The sequence below is a fragment of the Meriones unguiculatus genome, chromosome 17 (assembly GCF_030254825.1).
Source record: "Meriones unguiculatus strain TT.TT164.6M chromosome 17, Bangor_MerUng_6.1, whole genome shotgun sequence".
Classification (NCBI taxonomy): Eukaryota; Metazoa; Chordata; class Mammalia; order Rodentia; family Muridae; genus Meriones; species Meriones unguiculatus.
This window is the reverse complement of record NC_083364.1, coordinates 76,051,333-76,072,212: the sequence shown is the minus strand read 5'-3', so window position 1 is coordinate 76,072,212 and position 20,880 is coordinate 76,051,333. Positions and strand designations below refer to the sequence as shown.

Here is a 20,880-nt window from a genome sequence, read left to right as displayed (position 1 = left end):
ACACATTACCAGAGTTTTTATCTCATTAACTGTGATTAATGTTTGCATGGCATGGGCTTGTCATGTAACCGTTCATATTCAGCAATGTTGAATACCTTCTCCTAAATGATGAGTGAAAGGCATTTCCAGAGGAGAACATTATCCAGTCCGATTTTCAAATTATCATTTCTCTGTGACTTAATAAGTGTGTGCTGGTGCTGTAGTCCTACTCTGACATTTTCTACTGGGTTACATGTGTTTCCTAAAACTGAATATAGGGATGCCTTTATAGACTAGAACTCTAAAGAAAAGGCAGGAATAATTGACTAGTGTTCAAAAAAACAGAATATGTGAGGTAGACTTACAGAAGATTTTGATTGAAATAACAAAGACTGAGTTCTTTTTTCTATTATGATTTGACTTAGGTCAGTTTTCTGAAGTTACAAGGGAAACACTGGGCATAAAGGATGCTGTTGTACTCTTGCCTACAGCTACGGTTCTAGCTTTATCTGTCTCATATTTGACAAGTTCTTCCCCTTAGCCCTCCACATTATTTGATAAGTTGACCAGTCAGTGATTAAACATATTTATTTAGTTCAATGGGTCACAGCTATTGTGACAGATGGAAAATTACTGATGGATTATCAATTTTAGTCCCTGTGACATGTGGCCTCTGTGTAGTTCATCATCTGAGGACTCATAACACATTTGCCTGGACAATAATATGGCCAGCTACCTGTGAGATCCCAGAGATGAATACTGGAAATACTTCACTCTGAGTTAATAAGACAGATTGTAGAAATTAAATGTGTTCGGCACCTGAACTTGAACATGTGAGAGCATGCTGTGATATCCACCATTTTCAACCTGGTGAAGAAACAACTGGGACCTCCAAACCACTCCATTAATATGTGTGTTTTGTTTCAGTTTTTGGTGGTTGTTTTGTCTTTAATCATTTCTTTGCCAGGGTCATTTAAACTTAGGAGAAATAGTTACTTAGAAGTATAGTATCAATAAGAGTGCAGGGAGAAAGATTACTTTTTCTAACTGCTGCTCTAATAAAAATTTTACTTTTTTAAATGTAATACAGTTACTTTCTTTTGTGTGTGCGTGGACATACTTGTGGGGCTGTATGAGGGTACATACCACAAGGCACAGATGGAGCTCAGAGACTAATTTGAAGTTGGTTCTGGCTTTCTAACATGATATTACTAAGCATTAAGCTCTGGTTTTCAGACTTGGTTTCAAATGACTTTACCCACTGACCCTCTCACTGTCCCTAAATATAAACAATTTAATGAGTTAATAACAATCTTAAGACTCTAATATCATCCTTAAGACTCTTAAAATTTGGTTCATTGAAGTGACTTAATAACCAAACTGAAAACACAAATCATATATCCTATATTTTAATTAATTAAATTATAAGAAAGATTTCCAAAAAATTTATAAAACTCACTTTCTCCTCTGTTGTTATGTTTTAAGTGAATTCTAAGAAGAATAGGTGCTTCCTAAAAATCCTATTCTAACAAAAAGATATATTTGTCTACTCCAGTAGACAATTATGTATAATATTACATATAAAAATATAATCTTCATATTACTATTTTGATATTCTCCAAAAATAATACTTTTGTGTGATTACTCTTTCAAACAATATGATTCAGGAAAGCAGTGTGTATTAAGGTGTGCTTATGTCTTTTAAAAGCAATTCACACTTTTCTTGACATTAATAATCATTGAATAATGATTCAGTGTAATTATTTGGCTTTTTTCACATTTATAAATTTGTGTTACTTTTTCTATATTTTTATGTGTCATATGTAAAGTAGCTTATTTTGTTATGAACACTTTCTTTTTATTTGAGTTTTAGAGACAGAGTTTCTCTGTGTAACAGAGCTCCAGCTGTCCTGGATTCACTTTTGTAGACCAGGCTGGCCTTGAACTCACAGAGATCTACATTCCTCTGCTTCTCAAATGCTCAGATTAAAGGCATGCACCTCCATGCCCAGCATTATGAATGCATTTTACATTTATAGATGCTACTAATTAATGCTTGTGAAACTGAAAATGTCTAAACTTCAAATGTTTATTTTTATATATTCTATTGAATATCTCTAAACCAATAACTTACAAATGTTACCCTTTTTAGCTGAAACCAAAACAGAAATCTTTGTCATTGTGGTTAACGTTTATTTACTAAATCAATAACAGTGTTATGTGCTACTGAAACAGATCAACTTTTTACAATGTGATGGAATCTGACCGTATTGCATTTGGCATTATTTGTTGCAAAACTCTTTGTTGAATGTTTTCAGTCAAATATAGTAATTAATCAATTCATCAAAATTCATAGATAAATCTTACTTTCATGATACTTTGTAAAATTTAGACATTGTGTCAGAAAGGCCGTGAAGAAAGTTCATAGAAGGCAATTAAAAATGAGGGAGGTCAGACTGAGACATAGGTTTGATAGGAAAGTTCGAATGAAGTCATAGGGAAGCTAGTGGATTGCTTTTCTTTGAAAAACACTCAACTTTACGTGCCTCAAATAACTGCATAATTATGATTGTACTCACCTATAAGTGGATATTAGCCCTATAATATAGGATAAACATACTAAAATCTATAGTCCTAAAGAAGCTAAACAATAAGGAGGACTCTAGGGAAGAAGAATAATCTTCATTCAGAAGGGCAAACAGGATAGACAGCGGAAGTAGGAGAAGACAGGGAACAGAACAGGAGCCTTGCACAGAGACCCTCTGAAAGACTCTACCCACCAGGGTATCGAAGGAGATACTGAGACTCATAGCCAAACTTTGGGCAGAGTGCAGGAAACCTAATGGAAGAAAGGGGAGATAGAACGTACTGGAGGGGACAGGAGCTCCATAAGGAGACCAACAGAGCCAAAAAATATGAGCCAAAAGGGTCCTGCAAAGACTTTTACTCCAACCAAGGAGCATGCATGGACAGGATCTAGACCCCTGTTCAGATGAAGCCCGTTGCAGCTCAATCTCCAAGTGGGTACCCTAGTAATGGGAATAGGAACTGTCTCTCGCATGAACTTAGAGACTGGTTCTTTGATCACCTTCCCCTTGGGGGAGGGATGCAGCCTTACCAGGCCACAGAGGAAGAATATTCGGCCATTTCTGAGGAGACCTGATATGCTAGAGTCAGATAGAAGGGGAGGAGGACCTCCCTTATTACTATGGGAGGAGCATAGGGGGAGAAAAGGGAGGGTGGGTGAGATTGGGAGAAGAAGAGGGAGGGGGATATAGCCGTGATACAAAGTGAATAAATTGTAATAGTAAAAAAAAAAAAAAAAAAAAGGAAGGAAAGGAGGGAGGGAGGGAGGGAGGGAGAAGGGAAGGAAGGAGGGAGGGAGGAGGGAAGGAAGGAAAAAACATTCCACACAGCAGACTGTTGCACCTGGTGCCTCTCTTCAGATTCTGGAACAGGATGCTCAGCACTAATGTTCCTTTATTATTATTATTATTATTATTTTATCAGTTACATTTTATTAACTCTGTATCCCAGCCGTGTCCGATCCCTCATTCCCTCCCAGTCCCTCCCTCCCTCCCTCATCTCCACCGTGCCCCTTTCCAAGTCCACTGATAGGGGGACTTCCTCCCCATTCATCTGATGTTTCTTACACTAGGCCTTTCAAACTGGAAATGCGTGCTCTCTGTGTGCACAGGTTGTTTATCAATTAACTGTTAAATACCTAAACTTCCTTTTGTACTTTTGCAATGTACCATTTGCTTCTATTAAGAAACAACATAAGTTTTCATTTGCCCTTTCTAATGGTAACATTGTATATGACTTGGCAAGAACAGTCTAGATACCAATGTATTAAATAAGTAACAAGAGTAGAAAAAGTATAGATATCATTTTAGAATAAAGATGATTTGATTCAGTTAATTATATAAATATTTGTTTTATAAAAGTTAATTGGTTTAGATAAGAAACCATATTGATATAGTTTTCTTTGTGCCAAAGCTTATTTCGATAAAGAAGCATACTGTGTTAAAGTACCATGATCTTTCCCATAAAAATGGTTCTGATCATCAGTTAACTGACAAAGACTGACAAAATAAGTATGTACTGCGTGTGAATGCCTTTTAGCCCTCAAAGAACTCTTAACAATACTACTTATTGTAGTGATGTGTGAGTTTGTGAGGAAAGACATGGAAAGGATATGATTACAGAGAAATCTGTGTTTAAAGCCTCATGGGACAGTTTAAACATTTTATAGAATTTATATTGGCATGTAAGTTTCTTACAGAGGGATTTTTAACCTGAGCCAAGCTTGTATAGTTCAGGAAGAGGCAGTTTTATCCTACACCCTTTCGTATTATACTTGAAGCTGTTCGAATCACTAATTTTGGACGACTTTCACATTGGATTATATTTTTCCAGTGAATCCTAAATATCTGTTGTTTCTTATATTATTGGATCACAGTTTTGCATCATAAACACTAGGTCACTGTACACCAATGTGAGTCCTTCAGTGGTAGAAACTGAGGAATGGACATTAAAGTTAAACCATGTATCTTGTCATAGTGATCAAACACATGTAGTCAGACAGGCTTTGGAGGAACAGTAAGGAAACATAAAATGTTGAGGAAATACGAAGTTTTATGAAAAAGATGTAGAGAAAGAGGAAAAGAAGTTATCCTTGTCTAACTAATTTAAAAAAAGCAGGTAGATTTGAAAAGTTGCATGGCTGTAGTTGAGCTATCATCAGAGATTATGGGAAAGGTACAGTGTGTCATTAAAACACTAATTTTGCTTACCTGTCTTAATTTATACCCAGTTTTCTAGCAGAGGTCCCTTGGCTGAAAGACTAAACTCGACCACATGGACATTAGATGTCCACCCATTAGAGATATTATGTTTTCTTGACCAGAAGAGGTTATTTCTAAAAGACATACTAAGTCCAATCAGTAAATCAGATCATGTGAGCATTTCTGATTTTGTAATTCTGTTGGTCTGTGTGTATGAAGTAGATAACAGTTTAGGAACCTGAAAATTCTGTGGGTCTATATGTGTAGAGAGGGCAAGAAGGCAATACTGTTATTCTTCTTGCCAACTGTGCTACCTGAAACATTTACAGAGGTTTTGTTTTTGTTGTTTGTTTGCTTTCTTTAATTTCAATTTTCAGATGGTGCCTCTTGTCTCTTTAGGCTTTGTATAAATTTCATAGACATTCAGGCAGGTATGTAAATGAGAAAGGGTTGCTTACCCTAAGTGTTGGGGTTATGAGTTATCTCTCATTTCCCCTTTCTTTTCATGAGGATTGAAAGAGTTATTATACAAGATCCTTATTCGTTTTCACGTTCATGTATTAACAACATGTTGAAACTAGAAAGTTAGCTGAATGAAAACTGTATTATTATTACACTAATAGAAATATCTAGACATTGTGCACTGAGGGTAAAGTCCAGTCAAATATCTTTTTTATGGGGATGACAACATAAAAAATGAATTTTTGATAGCACCCCCAAGGTTCCCATCTCAGATCTATTCCACATGTGGTGTGGTAATAATATTGCAAGCACTGAAGTATTAAAGAGTTTTGTCTTGTACTCTTTCATTCTGACAGGCTAATGACATAATGCTGACAAGCCTTGTCTGATAGATTTAAAACTAAAACTGAATACCCTACCTTTTATTCCTTGTTTGCACCCAATGGTGCTTGAGTCAGTGTGCTATAATTACTACCTCCAACATGAACGCTGCTCTAAGATGACTGAGCAGAACTTCTGAAGAACAATGTAAGGCAGTAACATTGTTTAGTTTGGGCTGGAGTATAGCTGAGGGCAGCAATTTTGATTGGTAAACCCTAGGTGTAATCTCCAAAACTGTAAAATAAATAACAGTAAGGATTGTCAAGAATCTAAACGTAGCAATAGCCACAAATTATAAAGGGTTACATAAAACTCTTTGACTAATTCTACTTTTACCACAAATTTTTGTCTTTAGTGCTGTATAAGAACATAGAAAGATATTCTACTGAACGTGTAAAATTTTACGTAGTTCCACAAATTCAAAACTTATTATTTTCTTTGAATAGACATTCAGTAAGGAATTTGTTTCTGGTTAATTTTGATGGGTGCTATTTATTTTACTGGCAAGAGTTTAAATAACAGAAAAAATCTGAAAAGCATGTAACAATGGGAATATGTAATTTCTGTATGTGAGCTAGTGTTTCCACAGTGATTTTTATCTGTGGATAGTTCGTAAATGTATATCCATAAGTATCATTTAAATAAGTGAAGGCAGAAAAGTAAGATGTTCTTTGATTTGACTTTTTGCTTGACCTCAGAAATACTCAATGCTGTTAAGAATGGTGACAGCTATGGGTATATTGAAGGTTTCATTTCTTAGGGAAGTTATCACTTCTGTGACCTTTACAATAAATCAAAAGTTTTTGTCCTTTGGCTATATAATTCAAACTGATTTACTGTACTAATAATTTTCAAAGACATGAAAAGAACTCCAAAGATTGAGAGTGTAATTTTCTTGGTTTGTTAGAAACCTTTGAAAATATTTTTATTTAATAATTTATTATTTACTTAATCAATGAAATCATCCCTAGTGGTTATTACAAACATAAGATGTTTAGTCTGTATTTTGTGAAGTCCTGTTTTGTCCAGGTACAGAAATTAAAAAAGGAAGTCATGTATACATAAAATTGTTGAAAATTCCCAGCAACGAAGAAACTGTTGAAACTTCCCAGTGATCAGTATGAAAGAAATAACATACAGGATGTTAAGGGCCAACAGTTTTAATATATGAAGATACACATATTTATTAATTTCTATGCATGATCAGAGGACAGCACACACATGAATAGATAACACATTTATCTGATGTATTAAAAAATTATCTTTTAAAAACTTTTTAGCCTCTATTTTTATCTTACATATGAGTGTTTGACTGATTATAAGTTTATGCTCTTTGAGAGTGTAGTGCCCATAGGGAACAGAAGAGGGCAAAAGATCCCCAGGACAGGAGATATTATGAACTGCCATGCAGAGATCAAACTATAACCCTCTGGAATAATAGCCATCACTCTTAATGGTTGAGTCATTGAGTCTCTTGCCTCCACACTACCTTCATGTTTAAAATCCTGTGAGAAACCACTATGTCTTTGCTAAAATATATAGCAGAGCCAGAGATCATCTGTTCTATCTCTGTGAAAACGCCAGAGTTCAAAGAAGGTACAACCAGCTTCATAAAAGCAAGCAAACCTGAGACAAATGTGTGCTGGTGGCTAGAGAAGACAGTCATGTGTTCCTTATGGAAAATATTTTTTTAAGTGAACAAACTTTAAAAAGTTGTAAGTGAGGAACATTAAGTATAGCTGGAAGGAAGAAACTCATTCATGAAAATACAAACCTTGAGCCAAGATGGAACAGTGCTTAGAAACAGTCTGAGCCTGAGGAGGCAGGGGTAGAGTTCCACCATTGACTTAGGGAATCAGGTGGAGCCATGCTCATGAATGAGAAGCAGAGCTTCTTTGCCTCAAGCATCAGGATGAGTGCATGTAAGACCTCTTAAGAACAGATGTGACATGCTCTGATAGTGCAAGATTTTGTGGAAAGGGTTATTATGTGAAATGAAATAGAGTAGATGAAGCTACAGGTGTGTGCAGTATCATCAAGTTCACTTTTCATAAAGGGAATATTGACTAGGAGCTGTTACATTTTATTTTAGTCATTAACTTGATAGACAGCTCAGTAGTTGTTTCATTAAGAATGTCCTTTCTACTTTCAGTTAGAAATAAGAAGTAATTTACCCATGACAAACTTTTAGTTTCAGGAATATTATACCATTTCTCCATATATTTTACTTGCAATGAAACATGGAATTATAATAGCATTTATGCCAGACTTTTATGATAATTAAAAAAAATGTTAATGCTGTAAGATCTGCGGTTTGTCTGCACAAAGTCATGATCCCATGAGTGTTTCTAGATTTCACCTTTGATTGCTGCTTAGGTAGATCCAGGTGATTCCATCAAAGGAATAAATTTGCCTCTAAACTGCAACATTTCAGTGAGATTCCATCATCTTTCATGGGTAGTGTTATCAGTTACTTCATATTTAATTCAGGGACGCCACGACAATTTTAGCATACTAGTATTAATTCTGCTCTGGATCGCTATCAACTGCTTACCGTGAGGCATTCACTATTCTCACCTTATAACACAGAAAAAAGCAAACTAAAAGGCAAAAGGAAAGAGGCGCTGACCAAGCTTAACTGTACAGTGATGCTGAGGTTAGTGAGTTTAATCAAAGGTGTGCCCTGCATGAAATTAAACTTGTTATTGTACCGATATAGGAAATATAACTACTTAAGCATAAGAAAGGTTGGCCCTACTGTAACTGATATTATTTATCTAATGTTTAATGTATAATGATTTACATGAAGTTTTCTTGTAGCTCAAGTTCACTAACAGTTGATTTTTTGAGAGTATAATTGCTATTCATACCCCAGAATAAGTTACAGAAACAGGTCACAAAATATGCCTCTAGTGAGGGCTTCTAAATCTTTACTATTAATAGTCATTTCACCTACAAAAGTACAGGAAAACATATTTTCTGTGCCTGCAGCCTGCAAATTCAAAGCCGGTTATGATTATTTATCTAGCTCCCAGTGATTGCACACATTTGACCCTAAACGACAAAATAAATGAAAGCTCTTTTTCAAAGTAATACAATCAGTTCAAAAAATATTGTGCTAATAAAGTTATGTATTCTAATTGAAAGATTGATGGCAATCCATTTAGTAGTTACTAGGTTATTTGTGACAGACAGATGCAGAGTAACCTCATTACAATCAGAATTGTGATGACTTGGAGCTGAGGGGAGGAATACAGGATTAAAGCACTGTCATAGTCCATTCCCAGAGCTTCTGTGGAAGATGATTTAAAGGAAAATATGTGGCTATTAAATATAAGTTTGAATTGGTTACCTCAAGTATTATTATAAGGCAATGAAGAGATCATCTGTTTGATCCCTAATTGGCCTACTTAAAATTCACAAATGAGATTTACAGGTTCCAATTTGTGTAAGAGAGACGCAAGAGCAATCTCTACAACAAGAGCTAACCTTTGTGGTTTGGTATTTCAGTTCATAGTTTCAGCTGTTTTCTCCTTGATCATTAAGTCTGTATTGGTTTATTTTAGACATCTCTGTCCACAATCACCAGTTTGTGATAAATTATTCAGCACTTTTCATTTGTGTGCTCACTAGTAGTTCAATGTCAGGCTCTCAGCATGCGTTCTCAGGGGAGCTCTGTCCAGATTTTAAAGTTATGTAAGCAGAGAAAAACAAGGAATATGAAGACACATAATTATTTTCTTATTGTTGAAATTTTTGTGGGATTATTAGTATATATTATTATTTGTGGATTATTAGTATATATTAATCATATATGACTAATTTTGATAATCCTTTTCTCTTGAATTGTTAATAATAATGTAGAAATACTGACCATAAAAAGCTCCATCTCTTCCACATATTTCTATTGCATTATTTTCACATCTCTAAAATCTTTTTACGTTCATATGTACCCTCAGAAGCACAGCAACTTTTATTGCAGTGGCCACAATATATTATTCTCATATGCAGATCACTTTGTTTATTCATCTCTTGTTTGTGGTACGACCTAATGCATAGTCATCCTTGCATCTTTGAGGTTAGATTTATAATCTCCCTTACTTTAAGCATGCTCAACTCTTTGCTTCATATAATCAGGGATTACATATGTGCAAATGACAGTGTACCTTTCATCACGAACCTGGCAACATTCTTACAGAGGCAACACAAGATGATTTGATCTTCATTGTGGACAGCTACTTAAATACTTGTTAAAATATAAATTATCTACCCATAAATTTAGCACAAGTTTTTGTCAAAGTTAGTATTTTCGTATAAAGTTCTCTGTCTTGGTGAGTGAATGAAATAGTATAGGACCTAATAAGATAAACTTAGTGAAGAAAACATCCATTAGTTGAGAAGTTATTTGTTTAGGTATGAGGCCAGAGAATAAATACGGTGAGAGGGAATATCTTCCTTTCAATTCCAGCTGAACCGTTTACTATAGGTAGCTCCTTGGCTGTGTGAACTTATGTGAATTATTGGATTTGAGTCTATGTCGTTTTCCATTTCCAGTGTTGGATGATGTAAGTTTATTGAGATGCTTAAATATATATTTTGTAATAATACATGTTTGACTCATTTATTAGGCATTAAGATTGAAATTTTTCAAAATTAAACAGACTTGTCATCCATTTAAGCATATTTTCACAGAATGCTTATTGCATGGTGAGTTCAGTGGTAGGAGTAAGGATATATTGGTTAATGACCAGAGGAATTCTATGTTTTTCTTGGATTTTCAGTCTAATGACTGAACAATTCATTGCAGAGACATGAAAAAGAATGTAAACAGGTAAGAGCAAAATTTCTAATCTTGCTGAGTGTTTGCAGGTCTAGCCTTCGGTACGAATGTGTATATTGTGTTTGTATTGTGTGTAAGTTGTGTTGTGTCTTGTACTTGTTATTAAAAGCATTTGCATTTCACAAATATTTTCTCATTTGTTTTTCTTCACTGTGATGTTTAATTTCTCAACCCATGTGCTTTCCCTAGCCTTGTGCAATTGTTAGCCCAACTTCAATTTCTATAACTCTATCTCCTCATTTATATTTCTGGTAACCCCAAATGAACACTGGATATTTTGTTGAAAGATCTCCTCTACACACACACACACACACACACACACACACACACACACTATGCAGATCTTATTTTAGAGTTGGTAAACAGAAATCCTCAGTTTAGGTTAGTCCTTGCTCTATATAGTTATTACAAACCAGATTTATCTCGAGCAGCAGGCTGTGCCCATGGAGATAGCTCAGTACAGCAGTTGGCATAAACATTCCAAAGGGCGGCCTGAGTGAGACGCCTTAACAGTAAGCATCAGTGGTCAAGAGAGATTTAAAGGCTCATAGTTTTGGAACTATTACAACTGCCAAGAACATAAGAAGAAATACAGCTTTACGGATCCATAATGATAAAAGTAAGATGTTGGCTGTTCTAGATAGCAAAAGCCTATAATTTCAGCTACTTAAGTTGGAGGATTGTGAGTTCAAGGCTCCTCTTGGCTGCTGAGTGAGTTCAAGAAAAGCCTGAAAAATGTGGTGATACCCTGGCTCAAAGTAAAAGCTAAGTAACAAACTAAGCAAGTAATTATAAACTGGCACTGGGGTCATCTTTTTTTTCCCCTTTCATTCTTTTATTTATTTATTTGTTTTTTCTTTTTTTATATATTTTATTGACTTTATTTTTATGTGCATTGGTGCTTTGCCTGCATGAATGTCTATGTGAGAATGTCAGATCTTGGAGATACAGACAGTTGTGAGCTGCCATGTGGGTGCTGGAATTTGAACCCAGGTCCTCTGGAAGAGCAGTCAGTACCCTTAACTGTTGAGCCATCTCTCCAGTCCCTAAATTTTTCTTTGAAAATAATGGAAAGTACTAAATTGCTAAGATAATTCACTTAAAATTAAGGTGCTGGTATTTATTTTGTGCTGGTTTACTAGAATGTATTTTTTTTTAATTTAGAAAACAGCCTAATCTATTTCATAGCCAATTCACAAAAAATTACAATAATTCAAAGAGGCACATTCTAGTTTTTACCTGCAAAGTACATGTCTGAGTTACTTTATATGCTATTTTCACAAAATATTTTCCAGAATTTGCCTCTTGGAAGAAAAACTTTTCGATTAGACTTCAGAAGATACAGCCTACCTTGTTTGGATAGCTAGGTCTAGTAAGTTGGGGGATGTGTGAATTCCTAACTAATGCTAAACCAGAAACCATATTCATATTGATCTGAGATTAAGCTGTACTTTCAGGACCTAATCATCTCCACCCCCATTCCTCCTCCTAGGCCTTCTCTTTAAGGTTCAGAGGCTTCCCCCAAACAGGAGCACTATCAGGGAATCAAGCATTGAAATATAATGTTACCCAATGTAGGGGGTGGAGAGGACCTCAGACTAGAATCCTGATGGATTTATGTGATTTATAGGGCTGTCATTTTTATTCAATGCTCGTGTATTGAATGATGGTGTTTAATAACGTTGGGACACCGTATGTCAGAAGATTTATTGTAGTTTTAATTTTTCTGAGCCGGGACACAGAGGAGTGAAAGGTATTTTGGTGATTATTAAGTGATAAGCAGCAAAATTATCTTAAATGGAGCTATGGTAAATGTTCCTGCGACTCTCTCCAATTAATATGGTCTCCTTAGCATAATGTGTCAATTTTATCAGATTCGGCTTTATCATTAAACTACAGGAGTTCCAGCTCGTGGGAAGCTACCATAAAGGCCCTCCCTTTGACTAAATGAGTATGACAATTACAACTAAAACAATTTGCTAACTACCAAGGAGACATTTCTGAAGCAGCCTTTTGAGTTATATGTTGTCAACCCACAGGACTTTCCTATCACAGAATGGAATGGAATTTGCAAACTTTGAGGTAGTACCAAGAGACTGATCAGCTTTTCTACTCAGTCACTAAAAATATCCTTTGACCCTAGGCTTCAATTAGAGGATGGCTTTTTTTTTTCCTCTATTTTGTACAGTTTGAAGATGTCTCAAATACAGTGGAATGTGAAATTCCCAGCAATGTAAAATGAAAAATAGAAAAATAAATAATAATCATGAAGTAGGAATTTTTAAAGCAGGCTTGAATGTTAATATAAAAATTGAGTTTGTTAACAGCAAATATTTTATAAGAATGTTTGTGTACTAGAGTTTCTGCTAAATTGAGGAGTTACAAAATGGAACATGTTGAGGGAGATGAGTGTATGAAAGATTTATTTATTAATATTTTCAAAAATACTATATATTAATTGTGCAGTAGTGGTGCACACCTTGAATTCCAGCACTTGGGGAAGCAGAGGCTGGTGAATCTCTGTAAGGATGAAGCCAGCCTTGTCTACAAAGTAAGTCCAGAACAGCCAGGTCTACACAGAGAAACTCTTTGTCTTTAAACAAAAACAAAAGAAGTAAGTAAGAAAGAAAGATAAACAAACTATATATAGAATAATCAAAAAGTGGAAGTTTACAGTTCTCATTCAGAAGGACAAATACGACAGACATTGGAAGCAGGAGAACACAGGGAACAGGACAGGAGCCTACCTCAGAAGGCCTCTGAAAGATTCTACTGATCAAGGTATCCAAAGCAGAGGCTGAGACTCATAGCCAAACTTTGGGTATAGTGCAGGTAACCTTATAAAAGAAGGGGGAGACAGAAAGACCTGGAGTGGACAGAAGCTCCAAAAGACCAACAGAGCCAAAAAAACTGAGCCCTGGGGTCCCTGCAGAGACTGATACCCTAACCAAGAACAATGCATGAGAAGACCTAAAACTGGCTCAGAGGCTCAGTATCCCATAGACTCAGTATCCAAGTAAGGTCCCTAGTAAGGGGAGCAGGGGCTCTTTTTGACATGAACTCAGTGACAGACTCTCTGATCACCTTCCCCTGGGGGTGCAGCCTTTGCCAGGCCACAGAGGAAGACAATGCAACCAGTACTAATGAGACAGGATAGACTAGGGTCAAATAGAAGGGGAGGAGGACCTCCCCTGTCAGTGGACTTGGGGAAGGGCATGGGAGGAGATGAGGTAGGAGGCCTCAGTGGGGATACAAATTGAATAAATTGTAATAAATGATTATAATAAATAAAGAAAAAACATGGAAGGTTAGATATAATTTTAACTTTCTTACATTCATAAATCTTGTGATATATCTTCAAGTGAACATTTGGGATAATGTATAGCAATTATGCAACATACATACAATATCCAATAATTTAATCTTACTAATACGAAAACGGTAAAAATGAGAGATGAATTTTAAGGAAAGACTATGTAATGAAGATTTCCAATTTTTGCCCGGAGGAGGTGGTGGCCGCTCCAGGAACCCCGGGGGCAAGTGATACCTTGAAGGCCAATATAGGTGTCTTGAAAACCTCGCTAATGTCCAGACTCAAGTCCTAGCTCTTTGGAGCCTTTCAGAAACTGTCCACTGTTCAGAGGTGCCTTCTCCCCTATCCTTCCCTTTGGGGCCATTGATATGAGCGACCTCCACGGGCCCCGGATAATCAAGTGCCATCCGGTGAACAACCAGAGTGTGACTGAATCTTCTGGAGCTACAGGCCCACGTGCAGGGCGAAGCGGCTGTGAGGTACTATTTTGAGGACGTTGACAGGGTAGGGTGCTAGGGCCTTGCATGTGTTACCTGTGCAGCCTCTCTGTTCGGAGAACTTATCCCTGAGGGGATGCTGTCAAGATGCCTGGTTCCTTTCCGGCAAGCGGCAGGTAGGTAGCTAAAGAAAACCAGCAGGTGGAAAAGATGTCATGCTGCATCAGGCCTGCTTAGGCTGCCTCAGCACCAGACTCATCTTGTGCTCACCTTCAATCAGGCCTCGCCACCGCCCCGCCCATGACTAACAGCAGATTCCTTTGCCCCGAAAATCTGTCATGTCCATCTTGGAGACTGGGTGACTTTGAACAACTGGTGACTAGTTTGACTCTACATGATCCCAACATCTTTGGCCCCCAGCATAGATGGCTGAAACACAGCATGCTGCTGCTGAGGACTCAGGGACCGAGTTCTGAGAGGCGGAGTTTCTTTCTGCAGCTTCCCTGGACACAAACATAGGACGCCTCCTCTGCAGAAATAAAATTGCTTTATAAACAAAACAAACAAACAGAAAAACCATTTCCAATGTTTAGTACATAATCAGGAAGGGATAGTAGTGAGGCAGAGAGCTTGAGAGGGGTGGAAAGCAAACAGACAGGCTGAGGTAGAGGAAGCGAGAGAGATAAATACATAATTTTCACCATAACCATATTCTGAAATCCAGGCTATTCTATTTCTAAGTATTGCATCATCCCTTTGTTAAAATTATTATGTGATATACTTTCACTCAATGCAAAGAAAATTTAAGTTTGGAACTTCTAAACCATCAAGAAAACTATCAGTGCTGCATACTTTGCTGTATGAAATCTACCTTATGTAATGACACAGCAAGCATTCTGAAATGATTAGGGGATTGTAATGATTTTACCATTAGTCAAGAAGGAGCAATTTAATATTATGCTCACTAAAACACCATCATGTTCACATTTTATGTTTGTACTTAGCAAAAACTTTGCCCATTTTCTTTGAATTGCAAGATAGTATTGGTAAGATAATGAACATTTACATGTAGACAATTTCTGAAACACAAGTATTTGCAAAAGACATTTGGTTGTTTTACAGGTTGGAAAAGATAGATATCTCTTACTAATTTTATTTAAACAAAATTAATTTGGTATTTTTTGTATGTATGAAAAACTCTTCCAAAAATTACTGAGCTGAATAGAACTAAAAATATTTGAAGTTTGTTCTTTTTTCTTTCTTCTAGTTTCCTCATAGAAAAATAGGCAAAAATAGATGAGTTCATAATAAAATTTTTCAAAGTATTTTCTTCAAATATTCTGTACAGTTTGAGGTCAGTGTTTGGGGGACTTGAAACTATCACAATTAGTCTTTGAATTTTGGCAGCAATTTATCCCAACATTTTAACAACTAAGACTTAAAATACTACCCATGATCTGTTCTTCCCAGATGCCATTACAAACTAAGGTTTTATTCAGGAATCAGGAACTGGATTATCAAAATCACAGTGCAGAAGCTGAGGGGCAGAGGTTAGGATGAGACTCTTTTAGAAAGTCACTTCTACTGTTGCCATCGGATGGGTGTGTGCTATATTTTTCAGTTCTCAAACAACAGCTCTTCAAGGAGGGTTTTGCAAAAGTTCACATCTCTACCTGTCAACACTTGGTAAAACCCCTCATCACCCTTTCCCCCAGCAGCTTCTTGATCAAAGCATGATCTCACAAATGCTTTCATAGGATAATAATTTAATAATGAACCCTGAGCCAGAAGACAAAGGAAGAGACTATGTAGAAGGCCATTGCTAATTTTCCTCCCAATATAATCAAATCAGTACAGCTATCCAGTCAGAACTCATAACCCTTAATAAGTCACTCTACTCGATTAAGAGAAATTGATTTTCTTCCACCATGGATCACAGTGATTATGATAAATATGGTATCTGCCGTTCACTGTGCTTCCACTAGCTGACTGTCCATTTGTTTTCAGAGCAGCAGGTAAGCAAGCTGGAGAGACGATACGATACTGTGTCATCGACTCTAGTTGGTATCGGCGCTTTGACAGCTGTGGAATTGAATGGTTCCATGGATCAACTCTGAAGCCGGTCCTAAAAAGTCTTGCCCAGAAATCATACGTTTCTGAAAATGCTGCTGGCAGCCTTCAACACGCAAAAATGCATGCTTGTGATTTCTAATTGTAAATGTGGCAACAAAACAGAATAGATTAAGTGACTGATGTTTAGGATCCTATTTGGTAACGTGAAGCAATTGTTGATGTGAAATTCAGGCAATGATGTGCTACGTTGCCTAAGTTACTACTTCGTCCTAACTTGTTGGAATCTGTGCGGGATGCATGTGGTTTACATAGCTGGGATAAAGGGCACACTTGCAGGAGTATCTTTAAACTGATGGCATTTCTTTTGATTCAGAATTTGTCTTTGTGTAAATATACAGGATTTCTATCAATTAGAAGCATTAATTTGTACATTATTTTCTATTAGAGAACACTAAATTGTTGCTTTTAGTTTTATTTCATTTGGGAGTATGTTCTTCATTGTTAGGGACGGTTAATCTTTTTAATTTATATCTTCATATATTTCTCCTGATGAATTAGAGAAGAGAATTAACTTTTCTAAATATAGAAATTAACTAGAAGATTTTTTTTTGTTTTTCTTTCTATCATCAGTGAAGGAACTACTGTTTTTGTTGTTGTTTTGTTTTGTTCTGTTTTGTTAAAGTAACTTTAACATTTTACTCCTTTGCCTTCATAAAAATACAAAGCCATGGCTCTGAGATTAAATGATATGGCATGATATTTGAATTTCCTTTGTTTGCATTTTCCTTTTGGCTATTGGATAAATAAGAAAAATTATGATAAAGTCATGAACTCTTTGGCTCTTCTTTCACTGATGTTGAAGGAAACTCTGTTCCTATTATCCAGGGATTCTGATTGAGCAGACCACTGGCTTCAGACAAGTCTTTGTTTAGAACAGCCCTCTTAATGGCTGCCTGTCCATCTGTAAGAGTCACTTGTCCAGTGAGAGGCTATGGACATTTCCACTGTTCTATATGCCTAAGTTGAAAAATTTATGAATGAAGTACTGCCCAGGATATTTAAGATAGTCGTGTTGGCTGGCCCTTGTATAAACAGATTTTTGATCTTGACAGAAACTAGGGTAGACACTTGCCAGGCAACCTCAATAACACTGGAGGTCATGTCCATGTGTGGACATCCACACTTCGAGGAAAATGCATGTTCATGAATAAGAATACAAGATTGCAAATAACCAGCTGAAAGTCAGGCAAGCAAAAAAAAAAAAAAAAAAAAATCAAAGTATAAAGGTTTAGTAAGTGGCAACATGGATTAGTCGCAGAGCTGTGTTTAAAACTGTTTGCAATATTAAAACTCATTACAAGGTTTGTGATCAGGTACAACCTAGTCTCTTCTTAACTATAAATATATAGGAAAATATGATTGTAGAGATTAGATAGAAAGAGCAATGTAGGGGGGAAAGGATAAAATATGTGTTCAAAACATTCCTGAGAGTCAGTGAAGACTAGAATCAAGCATTTGCTACTGCCTGATTTAAAAAAAAATTAAATGATAAAAAAAATAGGTTGGTACTGGGGAAATCCATGGCTCAAAGAATAAATGTTTGCTGGAGAAACATGAGGAGTGCAACTTAGATTCTCACTGCACACATAAGAGGTAGGCATGGTAGTGAATTCTAATCCTACTAGTTGAGAAGACAACCCTAGAGAACTACCAGGCAAGTTGGCTAGTTAGACCAGTTGGTAGTTAGACCAGAGCTCTGGGATTGGCTAGAGACCTTGACCCAATATATGAGGAGAGTGACCAAGGAAGACAATAGGGGTCAGTTTTGTGCCTCTGCTTACACACATACATACACACAGAGTTACACATACAAATATGCACACCCGACTATATGCACGATCATGTCCCTACACACATGTGAACATGCAAACAAAGGTGTATGCATGCTGCACGCGAATACACATGCAAATTTTTTCAGCCCCAGTATTAATTTCCTGATGTTGAAAAAAAAAAGCATAAAATAACATGGACCGAATATTTTACGAAAATATCCACTTTTATATATTTTATTATCTTAGTATTGAAACTATTTAATTTCAAATCTAGGAAGGCATTGTTCTTGGTGTAGTCTTTCTAACAAATACTCATCTACCTTGTATTGATACTAACCACTCACTGAAGCCTTAAGTGCCTGCAACTCCTTGGAAATGTGATGTAATGCCCAACACATGCTCATGAATCCTGTGCTGCTTAATTGGTTTGGAAATAAAATAAAATATGCAATGTGGTGTTGTGGAGCTTGTTCTATAGTTTAACAGGTCTTCACTAATAATTATATATATATATATATATATATATACAACATATATATATATATATATATATATATATATATACAACACAGTATTTTCGAAAGGATCCTGGTATTATAGCCACTTCCTACTACTGAGTGACACCCCATGTTATGTTAGGTAATTCACCCTTCAGCACCAGGGCTTTGAAAGTCGTCTCATACCCACTGGCACTGAAGTTAGGCAGCAGCAGTGGCATCTGGCTCGCTAGTCATTCTTTCTCCCTTGTTTTGATAACTATGAATAAAAGTCAGTCATTTCCCCTTCATGACACCTGCTCATGTCAGAGCCTATGATATAGATGACAAGCTTGTCAACATTAAAAACAGAAAACAAAAACTTTGCTTCTTTCTCAGACCAGCTAAGGTCTAAACCCTACTGCACACCAATGGCAGAAGGAAAATGGGTGAGGGTGTCTGTAGGGCGGTGGCCACATACAAACAGTTCTGAGAATATTTTGTGTCATTTGAAGCTTCACAAATGGGCAATTACATTCCGCTTGTTAAGCATGAACCAAGAGCCTTCTGACAGAATGCAAATGCTCTTGTCAATGCTTTGACCTTGTACTGTGACTACACTGTCTTCTTTTATTGTGATATACATTTTTTTTTCTGAAGGCAGACTTGTTTTTTTATATGGTGATGAAATACTTTAAACCTGAGAATGGAATGTGTGTATTGTGCTATAAAAAGAAAAAGTCAAGCTGGATTTTCAGTGAACGCTCAGCTAAGTCTGACTGTCACAGGGATTAATATACTCATTTTTGCACACTAAACACAGAATGAACTATGAAAGAAGCAATATATTTGTATTATGAAATTTGATAGTAATTTTTCACTGGTGAGTTTATATCAAATAATAGATTCCACTGATGTACACAATATCTTCCCATGAGCAAGGAAGGAGTATGCATTATTGAACCCTCTGATCATATAGACAAAGCGTGTCCTAAAACTGAGCAATGGCATCCTCATGTAGTACAATCAGTTAGCTATTAGAATTTGGGTCACTGTGAACAAGTCATACTTTCAGTAATTCCAGTAAGTTCCTTGACTAGGTCAATATAAGCATGAGTTTAAAATGTAGCCTAGGCTCCCAATTTTTTCCTACTCTGCATTTGCTTTTTCTTAAAAAAGAAGTAAGTAAGAAGAAAATATTTCCAGAGATACTTTGTATAACTTTTACTATAAATAATTTATTGATCCATTACTGTCTCTTTTAAAGAAAGCCAGGCATTTTGTTTTCTTGGAATAATGATGAAGTCTTTTATACAGTGAGTCATTATCTCTGTGTGATTCCCTTTTGATATCACAGTTACTTATTGCATTCTGTGATTGTCAAGCAGTTAGATATACACAGGGATGTTGAGATAATTTTATAATGGGTGTTCACTCTACAGACAAAGGAGAAATTAATTTCTAGAAACTCATGACCTAATATGATAGTTGTGAATTAAGAAACGTGTTGGGAGGATTTATTTTTATTTCCCTGAAGTGAACTAATCTAGCCAGTTATTGCCCTGGATGCTGAATTAAAGTCCGCATAGAGAAGCAGTAATATGTTTGCAAAACTGTAATACAATGTTAAATACTAAGTTAAAGTAAACAAACAATATTTTTATAATAAATTTACTTATTTTTACTTGTTTTATAATCAGCCATAAGCCTTGGACACAAGGTTGGTGGTAATGGCTGGAAAAAGGAGTTCTCTACTTGACTTCTGTGCTTGTCAATCACCCACCTCCATCATCTAGCTTAGGGCTGTTCTCTGTCTTCTGTGATGCCTAAAAGCAGGGACTCAAAAGCTGGCAAACACACAGGTGTTTTGTCATTTTAAACCCTCTCTCTCAATTATTCATTTTGCTAATGGCACTTTGTGATGTGCAGTTTGTGGATTTATGACCCATTCTCGATAAGTGTGAATCTGGACTGCATGTACATCTTTGATAAGGTTCTAATTGGATCTCAGTGACCTTTCTGGAAGTAATTCATGGGGGAAGATTAAAAGGCAGTCCTGCAAATGACAGGTTTGGGACAATAACATATGAATTTGGCTCTCCTGGCAGGCAAGAGATGTAAGCTATGATAAATTAGAGGCAGACCATACAGGCTTCCTGAATGATTTTTCATCTCTGCTGCATCCTTAGGTTAAAAATCTATTGTACAAATTGTGCCAATGCCACACTCCCCAGCCCAGGATGAAACTTTTTGCTTACTGATTGCCGCCACTGGCAAATTATTCATTGACTGTAGTTTCA

At 36.3% G+C, this 20,880-nt stretch overlaps 1 protein-coding gene and 1 pseudogene across 24 annotated transcripts in view; both read left to right on the top strand.

Moving 5' to 3' along the window:
* Positions 1 to 20,880, top strand: part of Robo2 (roundabout guidance receptor 2) — a 1,624,501-nt gene that overhangs the window by 1,161,236 nt on the left and 442,385 nt on the right. The gene's annotated exons all lie outside the window — the stretch shown is intronic.
* Positions 13,750 to 16,200, top strand: LOC110542660 (ran guanine nucleotide release factor-like; annotated as a pseudogene).